General features: G+C 44.3%; 1 long non-coding RNA gene, 1 other non-coding gene and 1 pseudogene across 2 annotated transcripts; 2 read left to right on the top strand and 1 right to left on the bottom strand.

Moving 5' to 3' along the window:
• The first annotated feature begins 1,629 nt into the window (after positions 1-1,629).
• LOC120102934 (uncharacterized) lies at positions 1,630-15,234 on the top strand. The gene is made up of 2 exons (XR_005504912.2): positions 1,630-4,574; positions 14,640-15,234. It is a non-coding gene; the product is annotated as an uncharacterized LOC120102934 (long non-coding RNA).
• Mir101a (microRNA 101a) lies at positions 14,723-14,797 on the top strand. The gene has a single exon (NR_031859.1). It is a non-coding gene; the product is annotated as a microRNA 101a (primary transcript).
• A 3,992-nt stretch (positions 15,235-19,226) lies between the features above and the next one.
• Positions 19,227-19,354, bottom strand: LOC120103254 (small nucleolar RNA SNORA70; annotated as a pseudogene).
• Positions 19,355-21,128: the final 1,774 nt, after the last annotated feature.

Below are 21,128 nucleotides of genomic sequence, written 5' to 3'. Positions count from 1 at the left end.
GACGGTCTCATGTAACCCTGTAAACTGGTCTCAAACTCATTTTGTAATGGAGACTAACCTTCAACTCCTGAGTCTCTTGCTCCAGTGCCCCCCAAATGCCCTCCACATACTTTTCGAGGAAGTGAAACAAATATGTGTATTATTAACTTGCCAGATTTCCCAATAGACAAAGCCCAGTGTCTTGTCATTGCTGAATTCCCCCATGGCAAAGAATGAATAGATATTTGTTTAATAAAGTAAAACTGGATATTAGTTCTCTCAGAGCAAAGTCCTTATCTTCATTGTGCCTGTTTCTTAGCACCTGACTCGGGGCTGGGAACAAGTTCCTTAGAAAATGGTTCTTGATTAAGGTATTTTAATTAATTAACAACCAGAAGTGCTTCCTATTAACTACATTTCTCCAAGAGGGCTTCAAAGATACAACTGGCACACTTTTCCCGGGGTAAAAGAAACCTGCTGAGAAGCTGCTTTTTAAAACCACAGAAGCACACCAATTAGACTGAGTTTCAAAGGTAATGCCCTTCATTGGTGTGAGAAGGCAACTTTTCATCCTCCAGAGAGGGAAGCTCTTTGCCTATGCTCTGATGGGCTTTGCTATGGTGTGGATAGTGATAATTCTAGATCTTAATTACATCTTAGGTAGATACCACAAAGTGGCAGGCAGTGTTCTGCTGTTGCTTTTACCCAGCCCACCTGTTTGTCTAGTCACTTAAGTATCTTTCCAAGGTTACAATGTGAAGGTCTTGAGTGCAGAACCTATTCTGGATTATTTTAGTGTCCCAGAACCTTTCACTAATAGGAACTGTATTGAATTTTCTTTGTTCATTTGAGGCAGGCTCTTCTACTGCAATATCACCCGTGGGTAGCCTGAAACTTGAGCTCCTCCTGCCTCTGCCTTCCCATGTGTAGTGGATATAGCACGAGCTACTCCTGGCATAGCTACTCTTCAGTGAAGGTTTTGTTCCAAATATCTTGGTTAGTGTTTCCCATGTATTTTTATTAAACTTTAATCCTACAAATTCTTCTGGTTTACGTGCTATGTTCATCATATGGGTAAAGAAGGGAAAACCACAACTGAGTAGTCATTTGCTCAAGCGGACACTGTTAGGATCATCGGAGCTGGGCTCAGCACTGACTTGTGGTGCTTTGGAAGAGAAATGCCCTCTGTGGTCTCAGACATTTGACTGCCTGATCTACAGTTGGTGGTGCTGTTTGGGGAGGTTCTGGTGGTACAGCCTCACTGGAGGCAAGCTTTGAGATTAGAAGCTGCCTACCTCACCCAGTTTGCTCTCTCTGCTTGGAGCTTGCTGTCAAGGATGTGAGCTCTCAGCCTCCGGCATCTGTTGCTATGTCTGCTCATTGCAATGCCTCCCCACCAGGATGGACTCATGTCCCTCTGGAACCACAATCCTCCCTTCCTTCTATAGGTTGCCTTTAGGGGATGATATTTTATCACAGCAACATAAAAGTAACATGCACGACAGCCAAAGCCGTGCTCTCACTGGGACATGGTTTCTATTTATAGGGATTATCGTTTTTCGAGATATACATTCTTCAGGTATAAATTTGACAAACAGACGGAGATTACTGGGATTCCCAAATGCATTTAAATCAGCAGCTATGTAGCAATCCTGAGGACCAAAGTTTGACCTTCAAAATGATGTGTGAGTGTTCATGTATTGATGGCAAAAGACGTGGGTGTTTTTCCTATAATTACATTCCTGGAGTTCTCATCAATTTCTCTTTCTCTTTGGCTTTACAGTTAAAGGAACAGATGATTTAGTTATATAATTAGGCTTCTTCCCACTTCAGTGAAAGCTGATGGTGCTATAGCTAAGCTATGACCATTCCTGTGGTTATCTAGAGTAGCACATGGGGCCTCTAGCTATTATCTGTCCTAGTCATAGACGCAGATATACACAGCTATGCAGCAGAATCAATATTGTTAAAATATTGACTTTAACAATATGCTCCTTGGAGCTGTAAATAGAATTGGATGAAGCATTTATTTCCCAACCTTTTGACGTTGTAAATGTGGAATCCTGTCCCGAAGCTAGCTAGCATCTTTTCAACAGCCCCTTTTTGGCCTGTTCCTAATTCATAGGATCCCAGACCTAGAGGTTCAGACCAGGGACACTGTTTCCCTAGCATACATTAAGTTCAGTTCCTACGCTCCCTCATCCCCCAAGGAAAACATGGAGCCTATGATTTGATTCCTGACTCAACAAGATTTAAATCGCAGCTCAAACTTCAAGCATTTATAATCTAGTCCATGAAAGCAAAAGAGCAAGAGTCAGCATGACTAATTTATTTATTTGAATTAGAGAGAATTCAAAGGAGAGGAGCCAATATAGAGGGGGAAAAAAAAAAGAAGGGGGAAAGCAGTTAGTTTAAAAAGTTGAGAGAACAAAGTATGTTTTGCTTGGATGGGCAACCAAAGAAGCCTGCCAGGAATGGTCGGTAAAAGGTGTAAGAGTCATGAAACGTCTTCTGTCCAACCGTTACCGGAAACATGCAAGGAATTTCCTAGACTGGCCAGGATTGGATTGTGGGAAAGGTCTCTTCAAGCCTCCCCTTGGCTTTTATGGCAAGAAAATAGTGCGGACTATAGAGAGCCGTCGTTCTCAAAGCTTGTCCCCAATAGCAGAAAAGCATTGTCCTAAATTCCCTAAAAGGCACCGTGAAATAAATATTACGAGGACACGATGGCACAAGAAGGAGCTTTCAACTCTGCCACCAGAACAGTTATACTTCATAGTAACCATGTTGCCCTGTTCAATGACAAGGCACGCTCTCCAGCAGAAAGGGAAAAGGAGCTGAGTTCGCACACATGTTTGAGTCAAAACTCAAGAGAGGTGTCGGAAAGAGGTCATGAACCGCCACAGCAGTCCTGAGGGGTTAGTGTCTTTAGGTTCTAGGCACATGAATGTTACAAGACGGAACCACACCTGCACAGTACTAGGCTCCGCTGTACCCCTCAGATGTCATGCCTCATCCAAACTGGGCTCCAACTCGGTATTTGGCCTAGAGCTACGCTGCGTTTCTCATCTGTAAGTTGCAGCGCCCTAGTCAATGTTAAGGCCCACTTCTGCTTTCAATCATAGGAGAGGCACTCAGAAGAGAAACAAAAGTGAAAGCTCTCGAAGGAACACACACTAGTAACCTAAAGCACCAAGCTCTATCACTGAGAGACCTGGCAGGGTTCCAGACATTTATCCTTTCAGCAACTGTGAACACGGGGCACCTATCGCATCCTGTGGATGTGAATTAACACGGTAGAACACGAATCGGTCCAAGTCTCTGCAGCAGTCTCCTCAACCGTCTCTGGCACTCAACAACCATTTATTGAAATTTCTACCTCAATAAATCCAGCCACGATGCAAAGCCCTCCCCCAAACAAAACAAACAAAAAAAGCCAGCCTGCAATGTCACAAACTCTCCCTAAGCTGTGCGTCCCCCTTTAGGAAAAGAGCGAAAGGGGAGCAGAAAGAAAATCCGAACTGGTCTGATTCTGCCTGCCCTCGCCACGCGGTGGTGGCAAGGACCAGCATCAGAGCGAACTGTTTTACAACTTAGAAAATGCAGCGGTCTTTCAATTCTGTCAACTGAATAGACCCCTGGGCCACTGGAGCCAGGAGAGGGCAGGCAGCCTGGTACCCAGCAGAAGGCTGGAGCACACAACCCGCACAGCCAGGATCCGCAGACCCAGATGACGGGAAGATGCTCCAAGCGCCCCAGTCTCTGGCTCCCGGGCAGGGAGAGGCGGACGCGCACGCGCGCGCACGCACCACGTCCTTCGCCCGGAGTTGTGTCTCGTCTCCCTTTTGTTTTTCTCCGTTCCCGGTCATGAGACCCGGAAGTTTTTTTTTTTTTTTCAATCCTGTCTCCCTTTTCCACCCCCCTCCCCAATCTATCACATGGCAAAGCTAGAATAAAAACAGAAAAATGGCGACGGTCACGTTGTGGCGAGCCTTGCTGCGTCATTAGATAATCCTCATGCAAATAGCGGGAAGAACAAAGGAAGGGGGGCTCGGGACCCCCGAGGGCTCAGGTGGGTGCGGGGCGCGCGCGGCCGCGGGGGCGGCGTCCATGTGCGCGCTCCGGGTGCTGCGCTCTCGACCCCGGGCTGGCGGCGCGCCCTGGCCGGCCGGCGGGGCGCGGAGAGCGGCTCTGCGGCGCGCGCACGGCGCTCGCACTCGGGCCGGCCCGGTGCCCCGGAGCCCGGAGACGGCGGCGGGGGCGGGGGCTGCAGTCGGACGCCCATGGTAGCACGGCGCCAGCTCCGGTAGGCGGCGGACCGCGCGGGGCGGCAGCGCGGGGCCGGGCCCGGAGCTGTGGCGCACTCGCTTTTTCCCCCCACCCCCGCCCGGTTGGCTGGGCGCTGGCGTGGTTCCCTCGCCGTCCCGCGGCCGCTGGAAATAGAGCCGGGATGTTGTTTACATGACGGATCCGGCAGGAGGAGTCTTCGAGGAGGAGGCGGAGAGAGGAAGAGCGGAGTCCCCACGGCAGCGGTGGCGGGCCGGGGTGAGGGCGAGCGCCGCGCGGTCCCCGAAGCCAGGACACTGGAGCCTAGGGTAGGCAGGCGGGGACGCGGGCTGCGGGAAGGCTGTCACAGGGGGCTTTGGGGTTCCTACCCTGTCACGCAGACTCTTATGGGCAGGGAGAATGGAGAGAGGTTGAGAGAACCTCTGTTTCCCCTCACGTTCGGGAACGCCCCCCCACCCCTTATCCCCACTCTTTCCCGCTTCTCCCTGGACTCACCTGTTTATTTCCACCTCTCAGGGCTTTGGGGTTTTGTTTGTTTGTTTCAAATATGGGACAGAGGGGCTAGGGTTATTATTATTATAATTACTAGCGAGATTATTGGGAAGGCGAGAGCGTGTTGCTATAATCGATGCTAGTCCAGGTCGGTTTTCAGGAGGGGGAGGGGACTTGGCGGAGACCCCGGCTTCTGGCCGTAGCTGACCCCAGGGCGCCTCCCCGCCTTCCCGGTGAGGAATCCTTTCCCTGGCTCCGCGAAGCCAGCTGCCACCTTCTTGGAGAAAGACCACACCTATGCTTCTTCCCGCTTTGGAGGCGAGGTGAGCTAAGAAGCCAGGCAGTGCCCTGCCCACCAGAGTTTGGCCAGACCTCGACACCCCAGAATTGGTAAAAGGTGTTTCTTTTCACCTGCTTATAGCGTTGGTACGTCAGCCCTCTAGTCCCCAGAAGTTGCAGTTCACAGTTTACATTAGAATTTGTCTCTTCCTTACCCTTCTTCCCCCGTCACCCCCCCTCCCCCAACGGCAATGAACTCTTGAGTTTAAGTTGAGAAAGAGGTGTCCCCTGCCCTGCCCCTAGTGAGGTTTTGTTTTTGTTTTTGTTTTTAATTCCACAGTGGAATTAATTTACTCAGATCTACACTTCCCCAGTCTCCTCTATCTCCCATTAAACTTAGCCCAAACCAGGCCGAAGCTTCTATTCCCTGTGGGCCGCACCCTGGCCCCTTGCCTTTCTTCAGAGCCAAATGCCTCTCAAAGCAGAAGGCACACCCAGCCCTAAGTCTCTTCCAGGAGGGAGGGAAAGAAAAGGGATTGGGGGGTGAGGGGAACGGTATCCTCAAGTTCCGGTCCGAATCCCCCAGTAGCATTCCCCTCCCAGAGCCTCCTAAATTCTTCCTAACAGCTGTTTCTGCAGCCTCTTTTGCTCCTGTCCTTCTTGATGTTTAGATGGAGTGGATGGAGAAAGATAGTCTCCCCCCACCCTTATCCTAGAATTAGGCATTTTTTTTCTCCTCTGTCTTTTCATTTATTGTGTTTTGCATATTCAAGCGTGATTGCCTGCTATTAGAGTTGATTTTCTTCCTGGCTAGTGACTAACAGAGACTCCTGAGGGAAGGTGAGGTGAGGGCTGTTGAGAAGGGAATCATTCACCACGTGTCCTCAGAATTGCCAGAGAAGACCCTTCTGAAGAAGGCACTTCTCCCTTCCATGACATCACCACTAAGCCCTTCCAACTTTAGTTTCAGAACAGGAAGAAGGCTCAAAATAGAACTACCTTAGGAATCCAGTTCCTTCACGAGATCAACTTTTACATCAGCGGCTGAGGGAACAAAGTGAGCTTTGACCCGGAGTGAAAGGGAAGAGAAAGCGGTAGTGTTAGTAAATGCTTTTCTCAAGGTTGGCTGGTATATTGAGGCTAATGAGTGATAATTAGGTGTGGTGTTTATTATTCATATGTATTGGCATGTACACGGAAGCATATGTGTAAAGTAGGACTCATGGACTGTGATCTGCAATCCTGGTAGACCAGCCTGGTAGACAGAAGCTAGGAAGGGGTACTTGAGAAAGAGGGAGTCTGAGGATGCAGCAGCTGCTCTCGGTAAGTTGAGAGGCTTAGTGTAAACAGTAATTGTAACTTTCACAGGGTGACTAATGTCCTAGACAAAGACGGCCCAGTGTCAAGCTTTCTCTCCTCAGAAATTAACCCTGGTTGGGCTCTGGCTATCGTGGCATTTTGTAGACCAGGCTAGCCTGGAACTCAGAGATCCACCTGTCTCTGGGATAAAAGGTGTGTGCCACTACAATTGGCTGGTATCTCCAATCTTCTCCTATATGCTCCTGATTTGAGACAACACCTTTCTCCCTAAGGAGCACTTTCCAGAAACAGCTGCTTAGAAAATACTTTTGTAGAAAAAGAAAATACTGAAACAGTTGGTGTATACTGTAGCAAGACTTGCTGCTCAGTGGGGTAAGGGCTTGTATTCTGATTCAGGTTTAAAAGAATCCACGTGGCTTACAGAATAGTCTGTACCAGCTACTACTGTAGCTGCTAGCAACCCTGGGCACCAGCCATCTAAACTAGAAAGGCTGATGAGATCAAGTTTTAAACCCACTTAAATTTTAAAACCCATAAATGACTCAGGTATTGGAAACTTAACTGTTTGGAAAACACACACACACACACACACACACACACACACACACACACACACACATATATATATATATATACACATATATATATACACACACATACATATATATATGTATATATATGTATATATGTGTGTGTGTGTGTGTGTGTATTGGGATCTAAATACAGATTAACTATCTCTTGAAAATTCAGTACTGGACCCAAGATATGTTTTAAGTATAAGTACAGTGGATACTTATACTTAAGAAAAATAGGTTATTAATATGTCTCTTACTAATTTTAGCTCAGTGGGATTTTTTTGTTTTTTGTTGTTTTCCTTTTGGATTTTCAAGACGGGTTCTCTGTGTAGCCCTGGCTGTCCTGGAACTCACTCTGTAGATCAGGTTGGCCTCGAACTCCTGTAGATCCTCTTGCCCTTTCCTTCTGAGTGCTGAGACTAAAGGTGAACACCATTAAGTCCAGCTAATTTCAGTTTTAAAAAATGTGGCCACAGAGTATTTAAAGGCACACATGAAACTTTGTAACTTTTGTGAGTCTTACTTTATTTAACACCTTGCAGCAGCTGGACTGCTTTGGTCTCCGCATTCTGTCTTTATAGCCATGGATTAATTGCAAAGAGCTTCATCAACTATCTGCTTTCTACTGCTGTAATGCGTGTGAAAACTCAGGGACCCAAGCACATGAAACTATTTCTCCGTCTCAGCCCTCCTAATGTCTGTTTTTCAGGAGGTTAAAAACAAACTAACAAAACATGGAACATTTTAAAGGAGGTAGCAGTGGCTTGTAGGAAATTTGGGAAAACTAAGGTACCTCCCAGCAGCTGCTTGTTTAAGTCTCCCAGGAGGAACAATATATCTGAGGACACTAGGTGATAGGGTAGCAATTGTGGCACATGTCAATGATGTTGCCAGTCTTCTGTTACCTTCATTTACTTTGTCTTTTCCTTTCCTTTCATCCCCTACTTTAGAGCTCAGGATTGCCTACTCCTGACTCTCCCAAAACTCTAGCACAGCAGGAATACTCTGTGTGTGTGTGTGTGTGTGTGTGTGTGTGTGTGTGTGTGTGTGTGTGTTGTCTAAAGAAATTTAGTAATGGCCTAGGAAGGCATTTGTTTATTTCTTGAGACAGGGTCTCTTTATGAACTCTAGCTACCCTGGAATTCACAGCATAAACCAGACTGGCATCAAACTTGGAAATCAACCTGCCTCTGCCTCCTAGCTGTAATATCATTTTATAAATGACAAACTGTCCAATATGATGCAAAGAAAGGAATCAAATAGTTTTATTGATAACCAAAGGCATGAAGAGCCAGTATTGGATGAACTTGAGGGCACGACTGAGAAGTGCTGTGAAGGGACATGAGAAGAACATTGTGTGACTTTAGAAAGAGTTGACTGATTATTACCTACACACAGTGCCAGGCTGTGCAGTTGTTCCCACTTAATGAGTGACATGTCACTGTAGCGTGCCTTGCCAGTAGAAATGTGTTTGTTTCTCAGGGATAAGGGTAGAAATGAGAAGTGCAGAGAAGTGGTGTGTGACTATATTTATGGTCTAACCAAAGGATGTAAATTGGAGATCAGCATTAAATCGTTGGTATTATCTCCTTTACCTGTGCATTACAGGGGTTTCAAAACCTAAGACTCAACATTTAAATGGCAGGGCTGCAGTCAGTAGGATACTGTAGGCTAACAGAAAACCATCAGAAGTTTTTAGAGATGGCTAGTGGTGGGTGATCAATCCGAAGTTAACATTTTGCTAGGAGTGGATTTGTTATGTAGGCCAGGCTACCGTTAAACTCCAGATCTTTCTGTTGTAACCTCCTAATGCTGGGATTATGGCCAGCTACCATTAATCTTTTTGTCTATTTGTAACGAGTAACTTTGTAAGAAGCTATTTGGTTGACTGGTTGTTCTTATTGTTATTTTTCGTAAGACTTCTAAAAATTCTCTTTAACCTTTATTTTCATTTTATGTGAATTGGGTATTTTGCTTGCATGCATTTCTGCACCATGCTGGATAAGGGCATCAGATCCCCTGGAATTACAGACCATTGTGAGCTGCCTAGTGGGTGCTGGGCATTGAACCCAGGTCCTCTGGAAGAGCAACCAGTGCTCTGAACTACTTAGCCATCTTTCCAGCCTCCTAACATTTTTTAAGATTTTTTTTTTTAATTCTGTAGCATAGGTTGGCCTCAAACTTAATGCGTAGCTTAAGCAGGCTTCAAACAAACCATTTCTTTTCCTTAGCCTCCCAAGGGCAGGGAATATTGGTGTGCCAGCACACACTGCCTCAACTGGTGTGGTTTTGATTACTGTAAAAGCATATTCTGTAGAGGTAAACACGGAGTGAAAATTACTTGTGAGTAAACTATAAAATCTAAATTTTGGGTATAAAATGCAATCCAGAGCAGAGTCAGAAAGTAAAGTAACTTGAGAAGGCAGACTAACTACATTTACACCGAGAACATGTATTAAAAGGGAAGGCTTTTAAAAGAGAACATATGGGACAATCTGATTTTTTTTTCTTTTTGTCTCTTGGACATTTTTTGGACTAAAATCATGAGCTCGAGGAACAAAGCCTATTTTCTCTGCTTGCTTTACTTCATTGTTTTTAATTGTTTTTACTAAATTAAATGTGTGTGTGTCTGTGTGTGTGTCTGTGTGTATCTGTCTGTGTGTGTGTGTGTCAATGTGTCTCTGTATGTGTGTGTCAATGTGTGTCTCTGTATGTGTGTCTGTGTGTGTGTCAGTGTCTGTGTGTGTCTGTGTGTGTGTGTGTCTGTCTGTGTCAGTGTGTGTGTGTGTGTGTGTGTGTGTGTGTGTGTGTTCTGCTGTTCCTGAGCCATGGCACTTGTGTGGAAATCTGTCCTCTCTTTCACCATGTAGCCCCCCAGGGTTGGAACTCAGGTTGCCAGCCTTGGAGCAAGCTGTTCTACCCATGCAGCCACCTTTCCAGCCCTCTGCCTGTGGGACTTTGTACACGTCTTCTCTGAAAGGGGGTTGGTTTGCTCTCATCCACATGGACCTGCTCCAGTGCAGCGTAAGTTTTTTGAGGCCAGTCCTCAGAGTGGACAGGCTAGTGATGTGCCTCTGGTGGTGGCTGTGTTTGAATGTCAGGGATGGCTTTGAGCAGAACTTTTTGCCTTGACTTTTAACCAATCTTTCTCCTTAAGGAAGAGGGGAAAAAATCTGTAACTTTCTCTAGGGTTTTCCACAAGTCTTTGGCACAAGTTAGTTTCTTAAAGTGTAATAGAGCAGAGTTTGCAGCAAGGTGCACACTACTGAATGCTCCTGGCCAGGCAGATGCTGACATCGAGAGTCCTGCTGCCAGGACATTGCCATAATATTAAATATTGTCAGTGAGCTGGTTTATGATTTTCAAGTTAAAGGGACTGGGAATTTAAATTAGCCAGCAATAGTTTTTAACAACTTCACGTGCCTCCAATTCTGTTATACATACAAAGGTTAATGACTTCAGGTCATATGTTAATTTTTTAGCTTGCCATTGGCTGGGGTGCTGTGTATCTTCAATCTGACCATTTGTATTCCGTGTCACTCAGGAGCGAGTTATAAGGCTCAGCAGTGTCCCTGGAGGACTTGGATTTTAAGAAATTTTTTTTTTGGGGGTTCTTTTTTTTTTCGGAGCTGGGGACCGAACCCAGGGCCTTGCGCTTCCTTGGTAAGCGCTCTACCACTGAGCTAAATCCCCAGCCCCTGGATTTTAAGAAATTTTGTGTGTGCATTATGAAGAAATTGGTTCTTTGTTGTTGTTGTTTTAATCTTTGAGGGTTTTTTTTATTTGTTTTGTTTTGTTTGTATGCTTGTTTTTAAGACGGGGGTCTTCCTATATTTAGGGTTGGTCTAGAATTCACTCTGTAGCTCAGGCTGACCTGGAACTCAAAGCAGTCATAACGCTTTCCCAGTGCTGGGAATAAATAAGCACAACCCACCTGTCTGACTGTTTTGTCTGTTGTTGTTGTTGTTGTTGTTGTTGTCAGTTTGGTTTGCCTTTTCAAAACAGGTTTCCCTGTAGCCCTGGCTGTTCTGGAACTCACTCTGTAGACCAGGCAGGCCTCAAACTCAGATCTCCCTGCCTTGCCTCCTGAGGCGGTGTGCCAGCACGCACCAGCTTGTCTTGTCATTTTCTACATGAGAACTGAGCCATCCAGAGGAAATTAGTACACTATACCTGTCTTCAGACACACCAGAAGAGGGCATCGGATCCCATTACAGATGGTTGTGAGCCACCACGTGGTTGCTGGGAATTGAACTCAGGACCTCTAGAAGAGCAGCCAGTGCTCTTAACCACTGAGCCATCTCTCCAGCCCCCATGATAGGCTTTCTTGCTGTAGCCTGAGTACCTTTGCTCTCTTTATTTTCACGAAAATGATTTCATTTGCAAAAGAGAAATATGTCGAAGAAGTGCTCTGATTTAGTTTTACAAGAGCATACATTTAGAAAGAGAATTTCCAAGAAGAAACAGACTCCACATTGAAGTACTGGCGTTTGGACCAGGGCCTCACAAATGTGAGGTAAGCTACTGAGTTAACACTTTCCACCCTTTTGTATTTAAATGTGAAAATAGTGAAAGAAAAAGTTTGTATTTTTTTTTAATTAAAATCACTCATTATTTCACCAGAAATATTTTATAACTGTGAGTTTTGTTAGGGTAAATTTGGCTAATATAGTAAACTTCAGCTTCAAGGTTCACGGCACATATTAAATTTCCTTTGGGGTTCTAGCAGTCAGTTACCATGTAACCATTCAGACAGTCAGTAACCCGCCCACTGACAACTGAATGAACACTGGAATTCAAGTGTCTCCATAGGCGGAGAAGAGTCTATGGTCAGGAGAAATTAAGCGTTAGTATTTTTATACTTTTTGGTTGCTCAGCTACCCAAATTTTTCTTTTATAAGAAACAAAATAGGGGTTGGGGATTTAGCTCAGTGGTAGAGCGCTTGCCTAGCAAGCTTCAAGGCCCTGGGTTCGGTCCCCAGCTCCGGAAAAAAAAAAAAAAAAGAAACAAAATAGCTTTCACGCAACATGTCTAGGATTTGGGTGAAAACATGCAACCATTTCCAGAAACAAGAGTTGTGGGCTCCAGCTCGCTCTTCCTTTTAATCTTTGCTGCCACCTTGTGTCTTAACTATGTATTACATCAGTTTGCTAAGCCCTATGCTGACGCCTTAACTTTTAGCTATCTTTGCGCTTTGGAGAGATTGCTTCTAATATCTTTGGAGGTGGATTATTTCATTTGGTGATTGCTTTTTAAAGATGAAGGTCAGTTTCCTAGTACGTAGAGTAAATTATTAAGCTACATTCATTTTGCTATTCTGGTTTCTGACTCCTGATCTAAGGAATTGATTCATCTCTCTGACTTACTTGAGGCAGAGTTAATGTCTGATCTGCATATAATGAGTCTTCGAAATTGAGAGAATGCCTAATTGAAAACATAATTATTTTTCAAATAACCTGTCAAGCTCTGCTCATGCTGAAATAGTTTGAGACGTGACTGACGTGGGAAAATGGAATGAGTCACGGTTTTAGTAAGTTGGTATTTTTATGTTGGCATTCTGATCTTAGAGACTTTTGTAACCTGCCACCCCCCCACCCCACCTTTTAAAAGACAAAGTCTCACTATAGCCCAGGGTAGCCTAGAAGTCACAGACTCAGCTTCCGTAGTGGGACTAAAGGCATGTGCTACCATGCCCGGCCTTTTTTTTATCTTTTATTAAAAGCAGGACTCCTCCTTGAAATAACTTCAGGGTACGTCTCTAAGGTACAGTTAATAATAATGAAAGTGATGTGTGTGTTGCCTTTTTAAAAAGAGACATTCCAGCAGGGTGATGGTGGTACATCCCTGTAGTCCTAGCATTTAGAAGGCAGGGGCAGATGGACCTGTGAGTTTGAGGCCAGCCTGGTCTATAGCGAGTTCCAGGACAGCCAGGCCACACAGAAAAATCCCGTATCCATTATTATTATTATTATTATTATTATTATTATTTATTACTATTACTGTTGTTGTTGCATTAATAATTATTATACATTGGTATGTAATAGGTAACATATGATAATGATTATGTTGTATATTAATAAGTATACACCATGTTAGTGATTTTATTGTACAAATATTTGTTAATAATTATTTATTATTATTATCATTTAAAAGTCATCCCAAAGATGTCTAGCCTCACACGATTATGACTGTAGAAGCGACATAAACCACAGAGAAAGCATGGCATGGGTGAGCACCGCCCACTGTGTCAATAACAAGACTGTTTAGCGTTTAGACCAGCGAGACTGATAGTTTGTGATTTGGGAGGAATTGCTTCCTAAAGCCCAAACCACTAATTTCTGTTTCATGGTCTGGGTTACTAAGAAGACTGGATCTCCAAACAAAACCCTCAGAAATGTTCGTAAGTGTTAACAGCTGAGTATACTGATGAGACGAACAGGGGAGAGAAGGACCTGACCCAGTCCACAGAAAGAATTTGGGCCTGACTTGCTTAGTCATAAGATCTCAAGCAAATCACAGAATGTCTCAGAGGTTCTGGGCTTTTTTAGATTTTTGTTTTGTTTTGTATTCTTGACTGCCCTGTAGTTTGCTATATAGACCAGGCTGCTGGACTCAAGCTCACAGAATTCTTGAGTGCTGGGATTAAAGATGTGCACCCCCACACTAGCTTTATTTTTATTTTATGGGTTTGAGTATTTTGTCTGCGTGTGTGTGTGTGTGTGTGTGTGTGTGTGTGTGTGTGTGTGTACGCGCGTGTGTGTGTATGCTCGAGTATGCACAGTGTCCCCAGGGCACAGTAAGATAGCATCAGATCCTCTGGATCTGGAGTTGTAAGGCACCATATGGGTGCTGGAAATGGGATCCAGGTTCTCTATAAGAGCAGCCTACACTATTAACTGCTAAGTTATCCCCCAGCTATGCATGTGTTTGCACATGTACATATACTTTTAAAGTTATATATTTTTTTCTTTTCTTTTTTCCGGAGCTGGGGACTGAACCGAGGGCCTTGCGCTTGCTAGGCAAGCGCTCTACCACTGAGCTAAATCCCCAACCCCTTAAAGTTATATTTTGACAAGTTCATGCATGTATACCGTGGTTCTTGATCAGATCCTTCTCAGACTCCCTTCCCTGTGTTTCGGTTTGTTTCCTCTATCTGTGAAGTGCTATTACAACACTTAAACTAGTTCCGTAATTCCTTTTTGGGTGGGTTTGTGAACAATTCATTGTTAACTCCATAGGGTTTTGTGACAATTAAATCAAGAAACACATAAAAAAAGTATTGACTCAAACAGCTGTGAAGTACACTGTGGTGTTTGGTTATGGAATCATGTCTTGCAGAACTCATAGAAATCCACCTGCCTCTGCCTCCTGAGTGTGAGTGATGGGTTGAAGGCACATGCCAACAAGCCTGGGTCTAAAGAAAGGGCTTGAAACTTAACCTTCCAGGAATAAACTCTTGCCACATGGGTGAGGTTGGGGTAATGCCATCTGTGATCATGGGAGACATACTGGGAAATGCAGATGTACATATAACCATAAAGAAAGTTAATTTGTGTTTACTCCACTGGGGTGTGTGTGTGTGTGTGTGTGTGTGTGTGTGTGTGTGTGATGCATTCCTTTTCTTCTGGTGTAGATAGTTCAATTGGTCTTTACTGCTTCGCCCTCATTAAATGACCCCTTTTCTTCTGTTTTCTGCCCCCATCCAGAAGTGCATCTTTCCGTCCCTCTTCACTCCCAGGGGCACCTTCAAAGGGGGTGACGTCACTGACAGACGTGGTGACTGACAGGCTGCCCTGGCTCAGTTATCACAGTGCTGATGCTGTCCATTCTAAAGGTACAGTACTGTGATAACTGAAGGATGGCAGCCATCTTGCCTTCCTCCCAAGACGTCTTATCACAGAAGGAGAAAGAAGAATGGCAGTCAGGACACCGGGACAGGACCAGAAACATGTCCCAACACGCCTGTGTTCATCACTCTTCTGGGAGCCATTTGGTAACAAGGAATAAAACAACATAGTAGTTTGCACGGGATGTGAAGACGGTCATGCTGGGGACACAGAAAGTTTGTGGAACCTTTTGTGTCTCAGAACGTCGATATTAGGAAAGTCCTAAGGACAAATCTATATATTTAGCATGGTACTGAGAGAAACAAGCCATTTTATGAACAAGAAAAAGCAACTTGAACGACAGCTTTGCATTTGGTCCTTCACTGTTAAATGTCCAAAGTTAAGCAGGGAATAGGATTATGTGTCAATATCAGTATCAGTGTCATATGAATAAAATTATATCTGTGATTAAGGAGTGGATAGTGACATGGCTTTTTGAAAAAAAATCATTATGGAAAGCCACCTCTACCTGAAAATATTATTTTATTCTATTAAGTAAATAAGACATGCCAGTACAAATCAGCTTCAGGGATCTGAAGTTAGAGATACCAGCCAGTATCATGGTTGCATGAAAACTTAGAACCTTAGCAGAGCATGTGTTTTCAGCACACGTCTTCCTAAAAAGTACCATGAGTGGGGTCCATGAAGACAGCTCTGTCACTCATGTGCTTGTGTAAGCACAAGGACCTGAGTTCAGGCCCAATCTCAGTGTGAAAATCCAGTCATGGTATTGTATGTTTGTAATCCTTCAGTGCTGGAAGGCAGAGACAAGCCGATCTCAGTGCTTCCTGGCCAGTCAGCCTCACTGAATCCCCAAGCATAGTGAGAAACTTCAGAAAACAAGGTGGATGGCTCCTGAGGAGTAATACTTGAGGTTAACCTCTGGCCCCTCCATGCATGCACACAATGGCATATGCACACAATGGCATATGCACACATGTGCAGGATGTATGATTGGAGTAGACAGTAAGGCTCTTAGAGAACCCGGGATTTATCACATTCTCTCTGTCAGTCATCCCTCCTCCTAAGGACTTTGAATACACAAACCAGTGAGTACCACAATTGGTGACACTGTTGGGTCATAGTCTACTGTGGGGCCCAAGTAATTGCACAGAATATGTGATTTAGGCTCCAGATTTAAACAGGTCCTGCTACCTCTTCCTAGGCTAACATGTATGTCTGGGACCCTTACTAAGTAGTAAAGGAACTGAGCCCTTGATATATGTAGAGAGTCATGCCCATTTGAACTTACTTGTGGCAAGGACACAGATGGGCCAGGAGAGCAAAACCACATATGTGACTTTTAGCATCTGCTGAACCTTGGCTGCTGACACCTCCACTTAGGGTCTTAGATAGTTTTCAGTACTCACTTCCTTACCAGGACAGAGGAGGAAAACCAGGCACTGGGAGCCACCCCTGTCTCTTTGCTGGTTACTCTCTCATTTCTTTCCCTTCTCCATCCAAAAAGGAGCCAAGCTAGTGGGCCACACCTTCTTGGCTACACTGACCATGTTTACAGCGCAGTACTTAAAAGTGTCTTCACAGTTTCTCATAAACCATGAGCTAGGCTCCCCCTCGTCATTTATAGAGAGGGAGGGCCGCTCTTGAAATTCCTTGGAAAGGAACTTTTGACAGAAACCCTGAAAGAACTCAAGAGAAAGTTCTGGGATTGGTTGAGTCTTCAAGTAGTTGGAAGCACTCCTAAATTTTAGTGTTTTAGCAGGTGGAAAAAAGTGCATGAAGAAGGACCGTGTTTGTAGTCCTTGGCTTTCGGGTAAATTTCACCACCTTCCTGTTTTTCCTCTTACTGGTTTTACAAAAATTCATCAGGTTTTTTTTTTTTTTACTTGCCTGAGCTTGACCTCACGTGCCACATTCATGCATGTGGGATATCACAGTTTTCTTCTTTCTTTTGCTGTTGACGTGATAAGATGCCCAGACAAAAGCAAATTCAGGGAGAAAGGATTTCTCAAGGCATCAGGAGCTTGAAGCAGCTGGCCACATTCTGTTCATAGGAGGAAAGGGAGGACAATGAGTGTATGCATACAACTGTTCAGCCTGCTTCCTTCCTGTTACCCTATCCTGGATCCCTACCTAGGGAACCTTAATTAATGTAGTCAAAACCATCCCCCACCATCACAAAAGATAACCCTTCACAAGCATGCGCAGGAACTATCTCAGAGGTGATTTTTAGGTTATGTCACGTTTATAAAACTATCACAACTGTATTGGCTGTAGTTTGGACTCAACATTTGGCCTTTATAGACAGTACTCAGGCTGAGCTGACAGAACAGACACAGTGGCTCCAGAAACTCACCAAGGCCTCAAGTCTTTGAAATTTAGGGTGTGTGTGTGGTGTACACCTGTAATCTCAGATTTCTGAAAGCAGAAGCATGAGGATTACCCATGAGTTCAAAGCATATTGGTCTATGTGAGCCTGGTCTACATAGTGGTAGCCAGCTAGGGCTATATAGTAAGACCTTATCAACAACAAAGGGACACCTCTGAGTAGGTCTTAGATATAAGCCAGGTGAATTTGATGCAGGTACATGAGAAATGATGTAAGAAGAAGGTGATGGGACCCACAACGTTTCCATTAGATTTGCTTAATGTAGTCGTAACATATCTATGTCCAAAGGAAGCAAAAAGAAGTGGCCGAGAGAGATACTTGCATATCCATTTTCATAGCATTATTAGAAATAGCAGAAAGTTAGAAACCACCCAAATATCCATGGACGAATGAGAGGTGTGTACATTCAGTAAAATATTAGGCATTTAGAGGGAAGGAAATCGTGACACCATCCACCATGGGTGAACCTTGAAAGTACTATGCTAAGTGAGGGCAGCTACAACTGAACAGCTGCTATGCTATTCACTCACTTAAGGATCCTAGAAAGAGTTACTGTTACCAGCGTCTAGAGCAGAGGATACTTACGGAATACAAAGTTTCATTTGGGGAGGTCGAAGCAATTCCAGCAGTGGATGGTGATGATTGTCCAACACGAATGTACTTAATGCCCAAAGGACTGGCTACATAAAGTGGTAAATTTTCTTTTTCTCAACAATAAACATTTACGGTGACGATGCTGTTGACTCTCCAGCAATAAGATATCAAAAGTATTGTTCAAAGTAAGCAGTTAAAATGTAACTGCCGTGTCCTTTTATATTTAAAGTTCTTAGCTCTGTGGCCCCTTAAGTGTATTTCCAGACATAAGGCAGCTTTGGTTGGTAAAATAGAAAAACAAGAGAACTGAAAACAATGAGATGTCTACTTATGACAGCCTATTCGGCTGGGCAAAGTGAGCGGTAATGGTTTTCATGCTCTCCTCAGCTTGGACTTCTGCCGTATGGTAGTAAAGATAAAGTCACTTTAATCTCCTGGGCCACGGAGATGGCTCAGTGGGTGAAGGTGCTTGCTGGACATGCCTGGCAAGCAGAGTTCAATATTCACTAACCCCACAAAGTTGTCCTCTGACCTTTGCTTGTTTTCCCCAGCTCCATACATGTGAATCCTGGTCTTTGTGCCCTGAAGCTTCCTTAAAGGCACTCCACACACTTGTCTACACTCCTAAGTAATGAAAAACTTAAAATTATATTCATCTCCAAGGTAGTGAAGCATAGCATGTTATTTCTGAGAAGATAAACATTCAACATCCATGTTTGAGGTAATAGCATATTGTTTTATTTGAATATTTTGGTAATTCAGGTTTTTTGGGTTCTTTGGTTTTTTTTTTGTTTTTTTGTTTTGTTTTGTTTTGTTTTGGTTTTTTGAGATAGGGTTTCCTGGCTGTCCTAGAAACTCATTCTATAGACTCGAACTCAGATCTGCCTGCCTCTACTTCCCAAATACTAGGATTAAAGGTGTAAGCACCACTGCCTGTTTTAATAAACCTCAGATAGGACTAGATCATTGAAGAGACATTCTGTCCATGCTCTCTATCACTGGAAAGAGCAAAAAAGCTAAAATGTTTTTTTTTTTAAGACTAAATTTGAGATGTTAGTGACTGTGTTTGATGGGGTGTGTGGCTCAGAACAGGCGAAGCTCTTAGGAATGCAGGACCCACCATTTGTCTAGGAGACCACAGTTAGGGGTGAGTTTGACCCCCCGCTACAGAGAGAGGATGAGCCACTTCTCAGTTACTATGTCTTCGAATGCATCTGCCTTAGACTTGGTGATGCCCCAGTTCTTTGAGACATGGATCTTCTGGTGTCCAGGGAACTTGAACATGACTCTTCAAGGCCGTCCATTATAAGCTTCTTAATCTGCAGCTTGAAGCAGATGGACATGATGACCTGGCCATGCGAATCCTGGGCTTTGTGCCCTGAAGATTCTTACAGGCATTCCACATACCTGCCTGGTGTCTCGGTTTGGACAGCAATGATATCAGACATGAGTATCCACCAGAAAACTGTCTCCAACATCCTATAGGGCAACACATATAAGCACCAGGCTGCACATAGTACCTAAGAAGCAGCAGCTATAGCCTTGCATACCAGGCCCAGTGAGAAAGCTAGTCAATGTAAATTGGCTACAGAGAAATCACTTTAAAAAAAGACTAGAGGGGCTGGGGATTTAGCTCAGTGGTAGAGCGCTTACCTAGGAAGCACAAGGCCCTGGGTTCGGTCCCCAGCTCTGAAAAAAAAAAAGACTAGAGAGATGGCTCAGCAAGTTAAGAGCACTGGTTGCTCTTCCAAAGGACCTAAGTACCATGGTAGCTCACAATTGTCTATAACTCCCATTTCAGGGGGATCTGACTCCTTCACATAGACATACATGTAGGCAAGACACCAGAGTACATGAAATTAGAATAATTTAAAAAAAAAAAACAAGTAAACACAGTATTTCATCACAGAGCCTTGGCTCGAAGTGAGCATTCAAAGCAGGTTGTGGTTGGGATGCTGGTCCACCCCGGCCAGACCCTGGGACTCCTACCACAGCCAGCACAGAGTTGGAGCCAGAACTAACGCTTGTTCCTGCCACACACAGACTTCGAATGCTTTGTCATCTCTAGGACATTGTAAGCCCTGTAAAAGCAAACTTACCATATAGTGAAAAACTTATCAGTCTTAGATTTTATCTCTGGTCAATTCTCTGGGCCATCGAGCTGCTTATGTGTCAAGTCTTGCTGTTGTTGGAATCTTTGTTTTGCTTTTGAGACAGAGTCTTGGGTAGGCAGGATGAGGATGGTTTTGAACTATGATCCTCCTCCTATACCATCCAAGTCCTGAGATTACAGGCCTGCAACTCCCTATGCCGTTTTATATGGTGCTGGGGCAGAGAATTGTGTATGCTAGGCAAACACTACCAGCTGAGCCACATGCCCAGCCCTTGGCTTGTCTTGATAAACAGTCCTGTTGCCAGAGTTGGCTTGGAATTCAAGGCAGTCCTACTTTAGTGCTGGGGTTACTGGTGTGAGCCAATACACATGGCTTCTTTTTTAAAAGTTAATTTCTTCTGGAGAAATTCTGAATAATTTATGTAGATAACCTGCCTCAAGGAGGTGGAACATACTCCATGTACTACCCAAGTGTAGGTTGTGGGTAGTGACTGCTTTTCAAAGAGTGAAGAAGGGCCAAGGGGACAGTGGATAAACCTAACATTCATGACCTTCGCCAGGTACTTGGACGACAGTGAGAATGTGCATTCATTTACTAGGCTGTGAGGAAAATAGCATTTCACTACTATGGTCTATCCTAAAAACTCAGAAAGTCATGAGAACAGCTCAACCAATACAGTATTTGTACCAGACATCTGGCCAGTGCTATCTAGAACTGCCGTGGTTATCAAACACAAGGAACTCCACCAGGCCTGGCACCAAATATCTTTATTCTCAGCACTTGGTAGTCAGAGGCAGGAGGATATCTGAGTTCTAGGCATCCCAGGGCTACATAGTGACACCCTGTGTCCAAACACATCACACAGGGAGAAAGAGGGAGCAGGGAGAAACAACAGAAAAGGAAAGCTAAATTCAGTATATCTAGCTGAACTCCTAGAAGAGGAAAAAATTAACCATTAGAGGAAAAAAAAGATGAGCAAAGTAGGGACATAAGAGTTGGTCTATTAGTTGTCATGTGTACCTTGTCAGATGCTCCTGGCAGGAGCTTTGGAGGTAATCTGTGACACCTGAAGGACCTTTATGGCGTTTCTACAGATCTTAAGTTGCTACAAAGCTCACTGGAAAACAAGTAACAAACAGATGGTAGAAGGTAAGTCTTTTTAAAGTTGTTTCTTTCCACAGACATAGTTGCTGCTCACTGGGCTGGAATCCCCTTGGTCTCTGTTTGCCCTTGTCCATCACATGGTGTGCT

The sequence above is a fragment of the Rattus norvegicus genome, chromosome 5 (genome assembly GCF_036323735.1).
Source record: "Rattus norvegicus strain BN/NHsdMcwi chromosome 5, GRCr8, whole genome shotgun sequence".
In the NCBI taxonomy this organism is placed as follows: domain Eukaryota; kingdom Metazoa; phylum Chordata; class Mammalia; order Rodentia; family Muridae; genus Rattus; species Rattus norvegicus.
The sequence above is the reverse complement of the archived record's forward strand: the minus strand, read 5'-3'. Positions and strand labels throughout refer to the sequence as shown.